This window comes from Clupea harengus, chromosome 2 (assembly GCF_900700415.2).
Source record: "Clupea harengus chromosome 2, Ch_v2.0.2, whole genome shotgun sequence".
Classification (NCBI taxonomy): Eukaryota; Metazoa; Chordata; class Actinopteri; order Clupeiformes; family Clupeidae; genus Clupea; species Clupea harengus.
The window spans coordinates 30,431,916-30,449,883 of NC_045153.1; the positions used below are offsets into that span (position 1 = coordinate 30,431,916).

General features: G+C 45.5%; 1 protein-coding gene across 5 annotated transcripts in view; it reads right to left on the reverse strand.

Moving 5' to 3' along the window:
- The window catches only part of mid1 (midline 1), a 28,066-nt gene extending 14,547 nt beyond the window's left edge, over positions 1-13,519 (reverse strand). Inside the window, exon 1 of one of the 5 annotated variants that reach the window (XM_031560495.2) lies at positions 13,371-13,519. The gene's annotated coding sequence lies outside the window, so the exon portion shown is untranslated. Of the gene's footprint in view, positions 1-1,268; positions 1,615-7,326; positions 7,709-9,527; positions 9,629-13,370 lie in introns of those variants that run through there. The other 4 variants (XM_031560490.2, XM_031560484.2, XM_031560477.2 and 1 more) reach the window with 4 other exon arrangements.
- Between the last annotated feature and the right edge of the window lie 4,449 nt (positions 13,520-17,968).

Genomic DNA, 17,968 nt, shown 5'->3' on the forward strand with positions numbered 1-17,968 from the left:
AGTTGAGAACAATGCTAATGCACATGTTGTTTAGCATGATTCTGCAGGATTCCTGTGTCATGGGGTGGGCAGGCCAGGCCAGGCCAGGCCAGACAGCTCAGTCAAACAGAAGGCTCGGCCATGCTTGCTCTCGGCTGGGTTTCCACACAGCGCCGTACACTAAGCCTTTGTTACCGGCGAGTCAGACGCCACAGCTGCGACCGGGCAGGCTGTGTCAGCCTTATTTCGCCGGGTGAACTCTACCTTCACTCATTAAGTGTGAAAGAAGTTAAAGCTCATTATCAGGCCAGAGAGGCACAGACGCTCTTTGAAGTGGCGAAGATACAGCAATTATGGCAAGCAGTGGGCCAGGGATTGTTACTGAAATCCATTCAAAGCCGGCCAGCTCTCTGTTCGGCATTGGAATACAAGAGACAATTGTTTCAGGCAGTCCCTGGAGTTTGTCACCAATTTTGCATTAGTCTGATGGCATTTAGGACACTTTTTAGTATTTAGTCAGATTCTTTTCAAAAGATGTGTCTTGATAATGATCACTCATTTCTTTTCTTTTCTGATTCAAAGCGAATTATGTCCAAAGTCAAGTTGTCCTAAGTTAAGTCATCATAATGGTACATCTTACTACATTTCCCCTAGAATAACGCAAAAAAGTTGGAACTGCAATTACTTTCACATTGTATACAGTGTGTTTTAAACCGTGTCTCATAGCCGGTTAAAGCATCTTCATTAGTGTGTTTTAAACCGTGTCTCATAGCCGGTTAAAGCATCTTCATTAGTGCGCTTTTAAACAGTGTCTCATAACTGGTTAAAGCATTTTCATTAGTGCTGAACCAGATTGATTTCTTTTCTGTTAATAGAGGGTTCTGTATCAAACACAGTGTCTGGATGTGCATTCAATATTATTTACACGACACCAGCAGAGTTCCTTTTTGAACTTGGGAACATCCTTCCTTCAATATCAGGGCAGAAACTCATGACATATCTCCACAATGAATCATTTATCAAAAAATACCTCAAAAATAATAATTCATCAAAAATAACACAAGACCAAAAGTTCATCTTTGCACGCTGACATATCTCAGTACAGGAAACAGAACACTTGCATTGAACATTACGAATAATTGACTGAGAGCCTGTCTGAGTCTCCACACACGTCAGTGACAGTAAAGATGAGAGAAAAACAGTGAAAAGCGCACGGTGGAAAACTGCCAGCAGGCAGCACCTTGCCGCCCACTGGAACACTTCCCCACTCACACGGCTACTTTACCCACCGATGGATCTCGCCCCGCGGTGTGCTGCACAGACATTTTGAGCGCTTCTGGAGTACTTCTGACCCAAAAACTCAAAGCGCATTTAGAGGAAAAGCACCCCTCTTTCAGGACAGGGGATCCAGATGGCATGATACATGTCCGTAACCCACTAATCCAGTGGCAACACCAGCTCACACTGTGCAGCCCAGAGAGTAGAGTGAGAGAGAGAGGGAGAGAGGGAGAGAGAGAGAGAGAGAAAGGGAGAGAGAGAGAGAGGCAGCAAGCACAACAGGAAAAGCTGCCCGACAATTCCAGGAAAGCCAGCTCCACCTAGGAGAAGTGACCAGCACAGGGAGGAGAGTGTGGATAAAGAAGAGACGAGCAGAGAGAGGACTGACACACAGAGAGAGAGAGAGAGAGAGAGATAGAGAGAGAGAGAGAGGGAGAGGGAGAGGGAGAATAAGGGAATGTAGTGACAGAAGGCGTGAGAGTAATCCTGAGAGAAAGATAGTGTGTGAGAGAGAGAGAGATTGAGTGAGAGAGGGGTAGACAAAGAGAAGTCAGCTAGGACAGGACCATACAGAGAGAGACAGAAAGGGAGAGAGAAAGAAAGAGGGAGTTCTCTTGGAAGAACTCCACAACTGTTCCACTGGTTTTCATGGTCAGGTCAGAGTCTTCTCTACCCTGCGTCCTCGACTCTCTCTCTACCTCACTTTCTGTATCTCTCTCTCTCTACCTCACTCTCTATCTCACTCTCTGTATCTCACTCTCTCTACCTCACTCTCTCTACCTCACTCTCTGTATCTCACTATCTGTATGTCACTCTCTCTGCTCAGGGACGTTGAAGTCTCTCCTGTCCCACCACAACGGTGTGGGTGCCTGAACTTTCCACAGCTCCGTCCTCGGAGATTAAGGAGGAGAATAAGTGATGGCACGCAGCAGGGTGAGCGGGATGGGACAGGAGCCTGTCAGGCAGCAGCAGGGCTCATTTGGAGGAGCGCAGTCGCATCTCTAACTCCCCTGCCTCTCTCCTGACCTGGAACTAGCAGATTACATCACAATCTGCCACATCCACACCATAAAAAAAACACCGTCTCTCAGAGTCAAACCAGGATTTACGTAAGTCTAAATGCTAAAAACATAATTAAAAATGCACATTAACAGATCTGTGTGAGAGTGTGTGTGAGTGTGTTTAGCTCTCTCTATCTGGTTATCTAACTTAGCCAGGCTAAGTGGAGACTCGTTTGAATTGTCACCAAAATTGTCATCAAGTGATTTTTTTGGGGGGGGGATTAAGCTTAACAATGTGACAAAAAAAATGAAAAATGTCTTTTGTCCCAAATGTTCACTCCTGCTCCTCCACCCATTCATCTCCACATCTGTGTCTCAGATTAACTCACGTTGCCAAAATGGACAATATCAATCCCCGCCCCCGCATTGGAACATTCTCCAAAAAGTAGATAACTTCACACCCGTCATTGCAGCTGAAAACAGTCCATAGCATCTGAGTGGTCCGCTCGTTTGTCCCACATTTCCCATCCTCTGATGCATTCTAACCTGACATTGTTTAGGCCCGGGCGTCCCATCTGGCCCCCATGTGCTCCCCTCTCAACCCCACCACTGCAGCCCCTCAGATCTGGACTCTGATTGTTAGCATATCTCTCAGCAGTCCTCCCTGCCTGAATGGTGGGAAGAGCCCCCTTCTGACACGCACAGATCCATGCTGAGGGCATTAGAAGGCATGCCTTTGTGAATACTACACCGGTGGCGAGGGAACGCTCCATAATGGCATGCGAGCGGCAGGCATTCCTCCCCTCTCTCCTCTCAAGCCTCCCTGCTGGGCTGGAATGCAAGGTGTCAGTGAGTCATGGAGACGCCGACTGGACTCCATCAGTGCCACTCAAGGCTTCATGGCTTTATAGAGCTCATTCCAGACTAGCCCACGCGCACATGCTAGCTGGGTTCAATGGCTGGGTCCCTTCCGTTATTGTTCTGTGGAGAGAGGTATTGGCGGCTCACTCAGTGGGGTTTATCCTCTGCTGCTGTGAAACTGACATTTAAGTATCTGCCAGGATAAAAGATATTGTAAGTTTCTTGGCTGAGGACACGTGAATAAAGCTCGCATGGCTGGAATCAGCCATCAGCCTGTTTGGCCTGCTAGTCCATAAAGTGCCAGCAATGGATAAAACAAACAGTAACCTTAAATGGATGCTTCACAGGACGTCACTGCCAATGTTGGCACAACTTATTGACTGGACATGTGGCCGTAGCCTTTGATGCCGCTCAAATGAAGCATGCGGCTAGGCACAGAGTAAGAAAAAACACACAAATGATGGCTAGTGACTAGATTTGTGTAATGATTTATCACGCAGTCCTTTGTGTGGTGTCATTTAAGGACATGAAATGAGGTACCCTGGAAAACACGCTCAAATACCATGTGTGGTTTCTGCCGAGCAGATCTTGGATGCCATGCTGATATTGGATATGCCCAACTGACAATGAAACAATAGTTTCATACAGACAAGACTTCCAGGTTTCCTGAGTTCAGGAGAACTTGCCAGTTTGTGTCACTTGCCATTCAGCACCGTGGGTGAGCCAAGTCTTCCTAACCATACTTGGAATCTGTGTGTTTGACTAAGACACGGCTAATAGTCCAATCTCAGCAGGCAGTCTTGGAATCTCCTCTCATCTGTGGCACAGCCGAGGTCAGAGCCCTTAGTGGTGTCCTGTTCTCTTTGTGCGTTTACTCTCTCCCTGTCTCCTTCCACTCGCAGAGCAGATCCACCCTGGTTATCTGTAATCTAGTTTTAGCAGCATATCTGTGTCCAATCAACACTCTTTCATGCTTCACACAAAAAAAACACAGCCGGACTGAGTGAGCTCATTTTTCTGCTAATGTGATTCACAACTCTGGCACGGTGATTAAACAGGCTCTAATCTCCTAAATCTTCACCCTGGACGTATCACAGTGATTATCAGCATGATTATCCTCATTCTGCCCTAGATTCACCGGCCACTCTGAGCATGGCGTTAGTGTGAGCCCAGGCTCATGTTGGCCAAACACGGAAAACAAACAAGCCGAAACAACAGGGCAGAAGCAAAGCACTCCTCCCTCCTCAACTCATTTCGCTCTTCCACAAAATGCATAAGAAGGATTTGACCTTCAGATTCACTGCCTACCATATCTAAATGATCTGAACGCCTTCATTAAGATATCCATCTCTTCCAGACGCAGATAAGCTTCCGACTGCCTAATGTGGTGATCCGGAGGGCGAATTAGCATAAAATGAATTTATCTGAGAAGGAACACGTGAGAGATTAGCGCTGAGGTAAAAAGCTACGTGCTGTCAAGTGAAGCTCACACTGGCGAAGCTGCTTTTTCTCATGGTGTTTTTTTTTTCTCTGTATGTTTCAGGGTCTATTGGCTGGAAAGCTGCCTGTTACCTGGAGGCCATGGAATGCTCAGTGCAAAGGCCAAAGATAACTTGGCAGGGCGTTGTGTGTGCAGTCTTAAATAGGACACTTAGTCACATTCTCTGGCATCCTTTGGTCCGCAGACAACAGCTACAGCCTGTTCATGTTGAAAAGAGTCACGGTAATATGGCAGGAGGGTGACCAGGTGTCCCGCTTTGCATTGTACTGCACCGCATGTTGGCCCTTTGTCCCACATCCGTGTATTAACTGTCAGAAATAAGAACACATGGGTGTGTTTTTTTTTACCCGCCTGGCACATGAGCCGCTTATGCCGTTGCAGCAGAGTTCCTACTCTATTTAGTAGCGCTACGTCAAACGCAGCAACCTGGCTCGTACAAATGCAACATAGCCAAGCTTGTCTAAAAGCCTGGCTTTCATCCAAAAGGCTGAGAGAAGAGACGTGAAGTCCCACATTGTCCCACACCAAACGTACTACTCGTCCAACATTTGGCCTGTTTGCATCTAGTCACCCTATATGGCAACAGTTATAGATCTAAACATTTTTAGACAATTTATGTCTTCAGATGGGTAGATTTGAACCCAGCACAATGATCAGCTATACACAGAATAACGTGCTTCCCTGCGAGATCAGACAGTGGAAATGGGAGCGAGCACAAAGCGTGGAGCCAGGGGGCAGACTCCCTCTCTGGGTCACCCCGGTCAGTAATCACCACTCGCCCACTTCCTCCTGTGGTTTGGCAGGTGGTGTCTGCAGGAAAACACCGTTTTCTTTCCATAGCTATGAACTTAAGCTGAAATTCCCTTCCAAAACTCCCATCCTTCCCTCACTACCCTCCCATCAGAGCGCTGCAGACCAGGGTGTTCCAGGGTCAGCTCAGACCGTAGACTAGTGAACATAGGAGGGGAGAAGGCTAAGTCCAGCCTTTGATAAACAGTCTCTTCCCTAACCGCAGTCCTGAACCTGCCACTTTACACAGAATGTAATTATGGTCATCTGAATGGTTAAATACAGGTGCTCTCATGGAACACAAACACAGCACAGTCCCATGGAGAGGCAGTGTTGTCTCTGACATACTTTACATGTGGAAAACTATTGAGAAATCGACAATGAACTCATCAATAAAAAATGTAAAGAGAGCAGTGGAAAATCATTGACACTTATATAAAGCCAATTCATGTTTCAACATTGCCACCTTGTGGTAAGTTCATAAACTACAACAGGCAGGAATAATCAGAAATGCCTGGTATGTGGCAAGCCTCAACTCTTTTTCATACATCCTCTTTAGGGTTTAAAGAGAAAGGTTAGCCGGTCTGTTCGGCATTTGCAAAGGTCCATCAGATGACCTGTGGAGATGAGGTCGAAGCCTGTGAAACTGAGGGGGCAGCAGAACAGTGCCCCTATGGTCTACCTTCAACTGCCACAGAGAGAGCTACCAAAATAAACACATTCAGGCCTTATAAACACAGCCATTCTTCCATTACACACACAACCCAGCCTTCACATGTAGTGTCAAGAAGGTTTTTGTTTGTGTAGAACAACAGCCTCACCAACACCCTGCCAGTTTGGTTTCCACGGTGACCCCATAGATAGTTTGGTTTCCACGGTGACCCCCATAGATAGTTTGGCCCAGAGGTGAGGAAAGGCATGCATGCTGGGCTTGCGTGGGTCAGAGTTAAGAAGGGTCTCCACGCTCACAAGTCCAGTTAATAGGTGATCAATTATCTGGATTTTTCACTCTTGCCTTTTCAGCCAAAGACAAGAAAAAAAGGCTTATCTTTTAAGACACAAACACACCATCTAATTAAAGTGCCTCAGGGCATGAAAGCTACTTTCATGGTTATTAAACTATTTATTGAAATACGCTGGAAAGAAACTGAAAGGCTACATTTATTGCGGTCTTATCTCAGCTCGATATCTAACTTGAGTCAGACAAAGAGACTAAGAGCTTACTGGATCACATTTCACATGTTGATAAAAGCACACCCTTCTGTCTGCACGCACACACACACACACACACACACACACACACACAGCTCTAATGTGAGCACACAACAGCACTGTCACACACTTCAACTCATCTAACTTCTCAGCAGAGTTTGGAAGGCAAAGCTCAGAAGTAATATAATGCATGAACACACTCTTTTCACACACCATCATCAAGTGAGCTGACTGTGTTGGAGAGGAAAGTTATGAAACAAACAATAACAGGGCACACAGTTCATAAGAGTGCCTGGGTGCCATCGGATGATTTGGCAACTTGTCATGTAACAACCTAAACAGATATTTTCAGTGAGGTTGTCATCACTTCTCAAGTCAAATTAAATAATGCAGATATGTGCAGCAAGAAATTAGTATGTATACTAGTTACACTGCAACCACCACTGTTTTATCACGTATTACTTCACAAACACACACACCCAAACACCCACCCACACACACAAACTCTCACACACATCTCTCTCTCTCTCTCTCTCTCACACACACACACACACACAAACTCTCTCTCTCTCTCTCTCTCTCTCTCTCTCTCTCTCTCTCTCACACACACAAACACACACACACACCCACTTGGAATGCCACTGACTGGAAGACAATAAGTCTTTGTAACAGGTATGAAAGTTGGAGCAGTGATTTCCGCCTTACCTGCCACATGGTTAAATTCCCATAATCCATTAACAGAGCAGAAGAGGCAGAAACGCGCTGGAGTTGAGGCTTGAGGCCGTGAGCTGATGCCCATGAGAACATCCACAGAGAAGGTCCGAGGGGAAAGTGAATGAGTCTCTCTGCTCTGACTTTATTTGTTTATCACTATCTGTGTTGCTCCTTGTGGCAGTTTCTGACCCTCCAGCTTTCTGCCTCAGCCAATAGCAGAAGGCAGGAGGGGGCTCTGGCCAAGCAGCCTGTCTGTCCTCTCAAATCAAATCTGTCATCCTCGGCTGTGGGCGGGATGCTACGCTCTCGGCCAATCAAACGCCAGGGGGTGGGATCTCCAGGAGTACTGGTATGTCTGACAGGAGTTGACGGAACTCAGGCGTTTGCAGTTATGTGGAACTGATACAGAAGCAGTCATTTCAAGTCATTTCAAAAGAAGCATCAATCAGTCTGTGACATCCAGCAATTTTGTGCGCCATTCACTTCATGTCTGTAAAGCTGAACAACAAGAAGAGTGCCTGCCCTCGGATGCTCTCTGTCAGTCGAATTAGATGAGAGGTAATCAATCACTGCTGCTCCAGAGAGTTCAGACCTCTCGCGGAGGGATAATCTATAACCAAACTGATGTTATCTGCACTGATTATCAGATTTCTCTGTCTCTGTCTCCACCGAATGCTTGTCTCTGTGTGTGGCTGGCTGTGGGACTCAATGGTGAAAGCACTTTTCTTTCTCAATATCCTGTCAGAAGTGAGTACCAATTTTCCACAAGATCAGACGAGACTCTTACTTCTACTTAATGAATCCCAAATGGAAGTAACTCTCCAAATATAAACACGAGATCTCAAATTGTTTCTGGTTGGCATTAGGAACTGGTGTTTTCAGTGGGGCCGATGTGTGTCTCGTACTCTGTTTACGCCAACAGTATTTTGAGGGCTGTGAATTCTTGAGCCTTTACTTTGTGCAGTAGTCACTGTGTCAACCACATAGAGAATAACATCACATTACTTTTGTGCTAAGCAAACTTTCAGTTATTTTGCAGAAACACAGTGGAATTAGTTTGTGGTGGAGCTGTCCCGGCTCGCTGGCATCGGCTCACACTGGTGCTTATTTCCATGCTGTGGTTGTGGGGAAGAATGCTGGCTTCTCCAGCGTAAGCCACGAGACGGCTGTAGAAGGAGCAACTCGCTGCCATCGCTTTTCATTCACTATTCTGAAAATGACAGGCCTGGCCCTCACTAAAACTCTCTGACTCTGTCTGACCCATTCAGGCCGGGGCACTACCAGCAGTCATTACTATTGGCTATTAATATTCTATTATTCGGTTTTAAAGCCCTTCATATTCAGTTGTCAAAAGCAACTAAGAGTTATCACATTTTTCAGTAAACAGCAGCCAGAGTTTAAGATGCTAATGCTAGTTCAGTCCACTTCACAACAAACAAAGCCACAGCGTGAGACTGATAGACTGGGACAAACCCCCAGCCCTAACTCAATAATGTGAATTATATGCCCAAACTTGGTTCTGTAATGGGGATTATGCGGTTTAAACTCTGGTAAACCACTACACTGTTTAATTGTCATCTCATCACTAAACACTAAAGAGGCTTCAGGGATTACGGGAGTGTGACTGGCTTGCGTATTACCTTTGAAAAAAAAACATACAATGTGTCTCATTGTGTCTGGAGCAGAGGGATGGAAGTCAAGATGAATCTATCATTTATTGAAAAAAGAAATGAATGCTATGACTACACTGCATATTATTAGTGCCAGCATGGATTGGAGAAATCATACTTCACTGCTTCTCTTTATCCAATGCGTATTACCACTTTACCAGTATGATGACAAAGAAGAGAGATATGATTCAGTTAACCTGAATTTAGCACAAATGCAAATTACAATGCAGATTGTACACAGATATATTTGAGCAGATTTGGGAATACTATTCTGAATTCCTGGTACAATTGCCATTCAAACAATCTTGAAGATTTCAGAAGAAAAACAATAACTCATATCTAGTCAGATTCATCCAATACATGCCTGAGATGAAATGCAATATCTGCCAATAAGCAATGCCTCTCCAACAGCCCACGGATATTTCCTCACTCTCCTGCCTGGAAACAGCCCACAATGCTCCCGATCAAAAGACATTAGCTCCAATGACGGAGAGAGAAGCATGGCGTTCAGGATTGCCTTACCAGTCTGACATCCAGGGTGACAGCTGACACGGCGCCGCTGACTTGAAGGAAAGTGCTGAGAACACCAGTTTGAGTCTCTCAGGAGCTCACTATCTCTCTCTCTCTCTCTCTTTCTCTGTCTCACACACTCTTTCTCTCTCTCTCTCTCACTTTCTCTGTCTCACACACTCTTTTTCTCTCGCTCTCTCTCTTTCTCTCTCTCTCTCTCTCACTTTCTCTGTCTCACACACTCTTTTTTTCTCTCTCTCTCTCACGTTCTCTGTCTCACACACTCTTTCTCTCTCTCTCTCTCTCTCACTCACACACACTCTCTCTCTCTCTCACTCTCCCACTTTCTGCCCTTCTCTGCTTCTCTCTCTGTCAGACTCGTAGACTAGACCACTGCCTCCTTCCTCTGCCACTATCTATCTCTGATATTCTCCTCACAGTTACAGACACACCACTCTAATCCATTCTGGGGAGGAAGTTGGTGGAGGGGGGGGGGGTATAGTTGCAGTCCAAATGACTCCAGCAGCTCCAGCCACTTCTCAGGCTCTCTTCTCTGTCTTGTTTTGTTGGCCCAGATCATTAGCCTGGTCCCGGGGGGAACTTGGTGAGGTAAATAATCCCCCTCCTCTCCTCTCCTCCGGTGGGGAGCTGTCACTCAGCCCTGCTGGACAGGATGGGGCCTGGCTGCCAAGGAGACACCTCTGGTTGGTCATTAGGGGACGGCGGTGCTCGGCGGCGCAGGGGAGGGCAAAGAGTTTTGTCACCGTGGGGCGCAGATTGAGCTGACCCGTGGGCACATAATGGGGTTTCATGCCTGCCTTTCATTTGCATGGCAGTCATGCCAGACATGGGCAGACCCACGCACAATGGCAGTAGTCCTGCTTTAATGAGTCAGTCAGGGTTTGTGAATGCAGAGTCTCTCTCTCTCTCTCTCTCTTACGAGGAAGCCTCTATCAGGGTAGCTTAAAGCTATGTAACCCCTCATTAGACTTTCATTCAGTTGTCAATTGCTTAAACTATGTTATGCAACATTCCAAAAGAGTGGAGTGAATGTGTTGTTAAAAAAAGATTTGTCCATATGGGACTAGCTGCTACAGTTCTACGCTGGAGTAGCTCCATGCATGATTATCGTGTGTTATTTATTCTCTCTTTACTTAACATTTCACACCATGGATTTAGATACACAGCATAAGCACTGTGTAACTGCCTTAAAAGTATCTGTGTGAGTCATATATATCTTTTTGTCTTGTTCCCTTTCATCTGTCCTGGTAGGAAGCAGAAGTGATCTACACATATTTTACGTCTCTGGTTGCCATGGCGGTGTGCGAGTGCTTCTCGGAGCGTCTTGGCATTTGCGTCCAGCAGCACTCTATAATCTTTTCATGGCCCGGGCTTCCAGCCTTGTAGATGAAAGCCTGCTTGTTTCCTACTCAGGCACATAGCTGGCTGCCATTCCAAAGCTCCCCCACAGTCTCTTGTGTTTGGGAGAGGGCCCAGTGAAAAGGCGTTGGAGACGGGGGGGGGGGGGGGGGGGGGGGGTACACAGAAAAGCAAGTTGTTTTCCGAGGCATTTTCTCACAAGGCAGGAGGACCGCTGAAGAGCCTGTCTGTTTGCAGTGACCTCCACAAAGCGCTTAAGTTGACAGGTTGACATGAAGAGGCACGAGGGGTGTCATGGGGACTCTTATCAGCGATACTTCTCCAACCTGGGAAGAGGAAGTCAAGGCTGTCACCTTAAATGAAGTGATGGCAGCTGCTGTCCTTCTCTAGTTAAGTGTGTGACCTACTTGCACTACAATTTGTACAAGTTATGCGCAGTACATGTTCAAGTACATGTGCAAACATGGTCATTTTCTTAAGTGTATCATTGGACCAGGTGTGCAAACACATCACCTGCTGGTTGATATTGCTACAGTGCCTGCCCAATACGAGCATGTACACAGAGACACTCGCTCATGTTTGACATACATGAACTGTATTGCTGTGACTCTTCTGGCCAAACGCTGTGGTCATACACACACACCAGTGATTGGCAGGAGGAGCATCCAGTACACACAACACAGAACAGAAATGACTGGCACTTTCCTCATTCATACTGATTGAGACCCTTGAAGTGCATTAGTCCCAGTGAAATGGGCAGGCACAGGGAACTCCAGCGGAGCATCAACACACTGTTGACAGAAGAGACCCAAAGACTCATTTCCCTAATTAGAAGATTTATAAGAACTGATTATATGTTCCTCTGATAACATCCAGTTACTATGCCATCTGAAGGTCAACTCCAAAACCTTCATTTTCAGTGAAACTAAAGGCTGAGTGGAAACTTTGAATCTGGTACATTTGACCTATTCCCAGAAGACATTTTGTAGGTTGCGGTTAAGATGCTGCCTCCAATTCGCCCACATGAAAAGCAGCTGGATTCTCAATTCTCAGTGACTCACAGGGCAGTTAGGGAAACTGTGGGGTAAAAAAACAACGGTTTGGAAGATACAGAAGTCACCCTGAGCAAAGCTGTGTCTGTTTATGTTATGGTCACAAACTCTGGATTGCTCCATGGATGAAATATATACGAAGGAATGTGATTGTGGAAAACTGATGAATGGGCAGTGTTCCTACTCCCACTGAAGTTACATCAGCACCTGGTGGTGAAGGTAGCATGATGGTGATGTTTCACATCCTGTCCACTTCCCTCCAAACACACCCAAACAGTGTGATATGTATGAGCCAAGCAATTCTGAATATAAATGATACTCTTACTCATCAAATATTTATTTCAGTGGCTTGTACGATTATATATTTCATTTTATGACTGCCTTTAGCACATTCAGGTAACACCATTGTATCCTGCTTTATGCAGTGAAGAATGTGATTTTAATGGGCTCGTCCTTGGGTCCAGTCAGTCAAGCTCTGATCTGCCATATTCCCCCTCACACTAATGTATTCCATCCTATGGCCAAAAGGATGGAGTTGCAACCAAGCTGAAGCAATATGGCATCACCCTCCTCTCCAGACTGAACTGGAGCACCTCGGAGACGAAGCTTTATACATTATTGATTTGGCATGGTCACAAAAATCAACTGTGCTTGCACTACATTCACGTAGAATTGAAACAGGGGTGTACTATCAAGTAATTGTCATATAAAATAACCATTATTCAGAGTAAATGAATATTCATGCATTTTTAATAAGGCCATGCATTGCCAGGGGCCATTTGTGAGTGGATATCCCCTGGCATTTGGCATAAACATCTTGCTGAATTCCAAAAGCATGAGAGCAATTAAAGAATATAAAATTGGATAAATATATCTAGGCTAACAAATGAATGGTATTTCCTTTACCATATCCGAATATGGTCCATGATATTGCGAATCATTGCACTGTACGTATATGCAATGATGCCAGGTTGGCATCTAATCAATCTGCACTGGAACCATGCCTGTGCTGAATCTAGTGCTGAGTCTAATGATGTTACACACAGACACACTGGAAGTGTGCTTGTGAAGTCCTAATTTAGAAAGGGCAAAACACTCTTTCTGATTTTCAAAAAAAAAACAAACAAAAAAAACAAAAAGGCAAAACACGCTCTGATCTCCCATGTCTGAAGATGTTACAGGGAAAGTAGTGAGCTACATCAAGAACATTAATGGGCAACATCAGGGAGAAATTATCTTGTGATAACTCCAGATATTCACAAATGAAATAAACGCGAGCATCATTTTTTCTCAAATTAACATCCCCCAAAAAAACGCTCCATCTGTGTCCCTCCAGATGATGAATCTCATTACACTTATTATGAACTAACTGGGTTATAAATCATGCTGGCTGAATGCAAAAGCAGAGAAAAGAGGTACTCACACTCACACTCTGCTGTCTGATGTTGGCCCTCTACAAACGCAAGCGACTCTGCTATAGTAGGAGGCAATGGTCGGCTGTCTCTGACACAAACACATGTCCAAAACTCTGCTTCCAAACAAAACCCCGTCACCTAGCCAGCGTGGTCCCTCCCCCTCCCCCTGCCCACGCCCCCTGCCTCCGCCGCTATGTGCTCATGTCAGCGTGAAGCATGCTGGGGAAGTGAAGCATGCTGGGAAGTGCCTCTTCCTCTGGACCATTTCAGGGGCTCCAGCTCCAGTCATGGCGGGGCTACGCTTTGGGCCCCGACACGCCCCACTCCCCTCGCCCTCAAAAAACAAAAGCAGAGCAAATTGGGGAACAAAGGAGGAGGGAGATGGGAAGGCGGGGTTGGTGGGAGGGGGGGAGGGGGGGAGGACCTCAGGGAGCTCATTGTGATGAGGCGGCCCAGATAACCAGGCTGCACGGCCAGATGGGGTCAGTCAGGGGAGCTTCCACCCACCGCTGCACCCCCTGCGTGGGCACCGTGGGCGCCGTGGGCTCTTGTCAGCACCGGGCCCGGGCACAGGCAAGCAGAACGTGAGCTGATGGGCAGCACCGAGCCGGAGGAAGGAGAGGAGAGCAGGAGTCCTCTCCTCGGAGTCAACGGACAGTACGGATTAACGGGAATGGGAATAATCACAGAGTGTGGACATCAGACCACCCATGAGGAGCATCACAGAGATTAATATTCATGAATATTTGCCAAATCAGGAGATTTCTCATACTTTCTAGTGAATTAGGTCAGGCACATGATTGGGATGCTTTTCACTGGATTGTGAGTGTAGAGCTTTGCCAGCACATCTCTGCTATAAATTGGAAATATATTGTATCCATATCTCACCCATTTTCCACAAAATCTATACCTCCCTATAATTAGCTAGAATAGCATGCATTAACGCCAGGTCACTCTTCCGAAATGAGGCTCCAGTAAGCTGTGACCTGGAACTGATTCCATTGCTGTTGGAATACTGAGTGCCTACACTAAGTCTGCCAACACCGCCAGCCCTCATGTTTCAGATGCCAGAACCATCCCATCCCATTTCCAGAGAAACAACAAACAACTCTGATCAATACTGACTGGGCTGGGAGATGGAGCAATAGCTCAAAGGAGAAAGTAGAGACTGATATACATACTTACTACTGTAACGAACAGCCAAGGCAATGGGAGTATCATCAGAAAAAAAAAAAAAATGGAAATCAATACGAAAATCTAAAGGGAACATTTAGATGGATATTCTCCAACCTTCTAGTAAATAACTCAACCAAACCAAACAACGTCTTTAGTCATTAAAGTGGAATATAACAGTTTCATGGCCACAGTGATGTTCTCATTAAAAACAGAACCAAACACTTGGAATGAGCAAATGTGTTGGTCCATCAAAAATACTTTTCCTGGCATCTCAAGTAGAGGTTTTCTCAGTCAGGTTTTCATCCCCTGTGACCTCGCATGCCTGGAAATACCAGGATCAACAGGGGAATAGTGTCCTACTCTGTGGACACGTTATCACAAATCTGAAAGAGTTTGAGGGGTGGAGGGTTCAAGGAGGATTATCAGGGACCTCCCTGACCTTCACTGATGGTGGTCTTTTAGGGACAAGTTAAAGGATCCCTGGGACACCATCAGCATTAGATTATAATCTCAAATATACACAGACACATACATATGGACTAGTGAAATCAGTGGCTGGCAAACTGTGAATGCTGATTCATTTTCAGTGAACATAAAGTGTGCGTATGTACACAGCAACAAATTGAATGAGAATTTACAAGCAATCGCACAATTCAAAGACATTCCACAGGAAAACATTAGCACTGTGTACAACTGATCTCTACAATCTGCTGGGACTTGGCACTGGATTCAGGACTGTTGACAAAGACTATGACTTTTCTGAGAATGGAGGAATAATATCTCAGAAAATCATACACAAATCATAGCCAAGAAAATTCTGACTCTTTTGTGTCCTGAAAAATGCATCTGTCTTTCGTCAGTCGGTGGTGAAAGCTTGTCACATTTTGTACATGCTGCTAGTTGAGACATTTTAATTGCTTCCCAGTTGCAATGGATTTTTTTGATTCTGTGGGGACATCAATGTCGCTTGTTAATTAAGCCTCACCCTGTCATACAGGGCACTGCGAGTCCTGGGAGTCAACACAATGATTTAACTTTCCATTTTTCTTCCCACTTTGGCCTCACTGTTATCCCTTCAGTTGCTTAATGAACCGTGGATACGGCCAGACCACACTGCCACACCTGCATCGCTATCGATTAGTTATGCCTTTCCCCACAGCTCTTGTTTGTCTGGTAGAGGAGATGGGAACAGGCTTTCTCGTCTCTAATGACTGGAATTTCACACAGCTGCTGCCTGTGCACAGCCATGACTCATTTGAATATCATGTCATCATGATAACCGATCCTTTCAGTTACACCTGGCGGTTATTTATTGTCCACCTGGACAACTTGGCAGCTTTGTGGAGGAGCTGCACATTTCTGCTGTCTGCACTTCCAAAGGATGATTGTCCATTACTAATCATTGGTGATATGACTATTCACATGAACAATTCTCCTTCAGCAGACTTCTTGTGTCTACTTAACTCGTTTAATCTCAGACGTGTTCACAGTCCTCCAACTCATGAGGCTGGTAAGGATCTAGATCGCATTCTGTTGTACAATTGTACAATGGTCAATCCTGTACATGGATGAACTCGGTCAATGGTCAATCCTGTACATGGATGAACTCGGTCAATGGTCAATCCTGTACATGTATGAACTCGGTCAATGGTCAATCCTGTACATGTATGTACTCGGTCAATGGTCAATCCTGTACATGTATGTAGTCTATTTGACTTTCTGTGCATCTCCCAGAACATCCTCCTGATCCTCCTCATGTGGCTTCGCTCGAAACCTCAGAAGTCTCCCAAGCAATGAGTTCTCCTCCTTGGTGGCATGTACTCTACCGACTCCGAGTTGATTCTCATCACTAGAGGTTAATGAGGCTGAGGACCCTCTTTGCTCTCGTCTGGGTAATGAATGTCCTCTATCCACAAGACCTGATCGATCGAAAACCCTGTCACCCTTGGCTTCCTGATAATATTTGTAAGATAAGGAAATGGCATAAATCCAGAGATGCCAATGATCTTGGTAACTATTAGCCTCTGTTATTTGCCTTTTCTTCCATGGTCACAGCTGCAAGTCACAGAAAGGCCTTCACAGTCAGTGATATCTGGTCAGTCGGCTCAGTTTCTGCTCAGTCATGTTCTGATTTTACAGTGAACCATGTCATCCTCCTCTCTATGTTGTCTGAACTGGAAATGTCAGGAAAAGCACACGGTTGGTTTGAATCGTACCTCATTGGGCATTCATTCAACGTATCTTGGCAGGGACAAGTGTCAAAATATCAGCACCTCTCCACTGGTTTACCTCAGGGATCGGTACTTGGACATCTCCCATTTTCCATTTACATCACTTCCTTAGGTGATGTAATCCATTCCCATGGCTTCTCCTGTCACTGTTATGCTGTTGATACTCAACTTTAATTGTCCTTACCCCTGGATGACTCCACAGTATCGGCTCAAATTTCTCCATGCCTCAGTGATATTTTAGCCTGGATGAGGGAACGTCACCTTCAGCTTAATCCTTCAAAAACTGATCCAGCTATCTCACAAAATATTAACATACAATTTGGTTCATCTTCATTGACTAACTAACTAGAACTGCATGAAACCTGGGTGTTATAATTGATGACCAGCCAGACCCTATCTCACACAACAGGCTATACAACCTCATGTGCAGGCCCTAGTTATTTCTAAACCAGACTATTGCAATACAATTTTGTAGTGTTATTGTTGCAGATGATTCAGAATGTGGCAGCGTGTTTAGTCTTTTAGCCAAAGAGGACACATTAACATAACTCCTCTGCTAGTCACCTTTCACTGGCTCCCTGTAGTTGCTAGAATTAAATTGAAATCTCTCTCTCTCTCGCCTATAGGACAGCCACTGGATCGGCACCAGCCTATTGAAATGCAATGATTCAGCTCTTTCCCCCCTCTTGACCACTTTGCTCCTTCAATGAGGCTCTGTTGTCTTTGCCGTCTGTCAGTAGCAAGACATTCTCTTAGTTTGACGATGACCGTGCTGAGCAGTCCTTTACGGTGCCAGTGCGGTTAGTACGTTATTTCCTGTTTATTTATCTCTGACAAAATCTGTGTCTTTTATAAGTGCTTTGTAACCCCATCCCACCCCACCCCATCCCCCCCTGAACCCAGCAGCTGTCTCTTAGTTTGACGATAACTGTGCTGAGCAGTCCTTTACGGTGCCAGAATGGTTAGTCATTGCCTGTTTATTTATCTCTGGAAAATCTGTGTTTTTTTTACAAGTGTTTGTAAACACCCCCCCCCCCCCCCCCCCTTTTTCTTTCCTACTGTGAGGCGCATTGTGTTACCTCCGTGTATGAAATGCGCCGTACAAATAAAGTTTGATTGATTGATTGATTGATTGAGAGATTGCAGTCAAAACTCTTTTTGTTTGTGGTACCTCAGTGATGGAATGACTAACGTAGTGT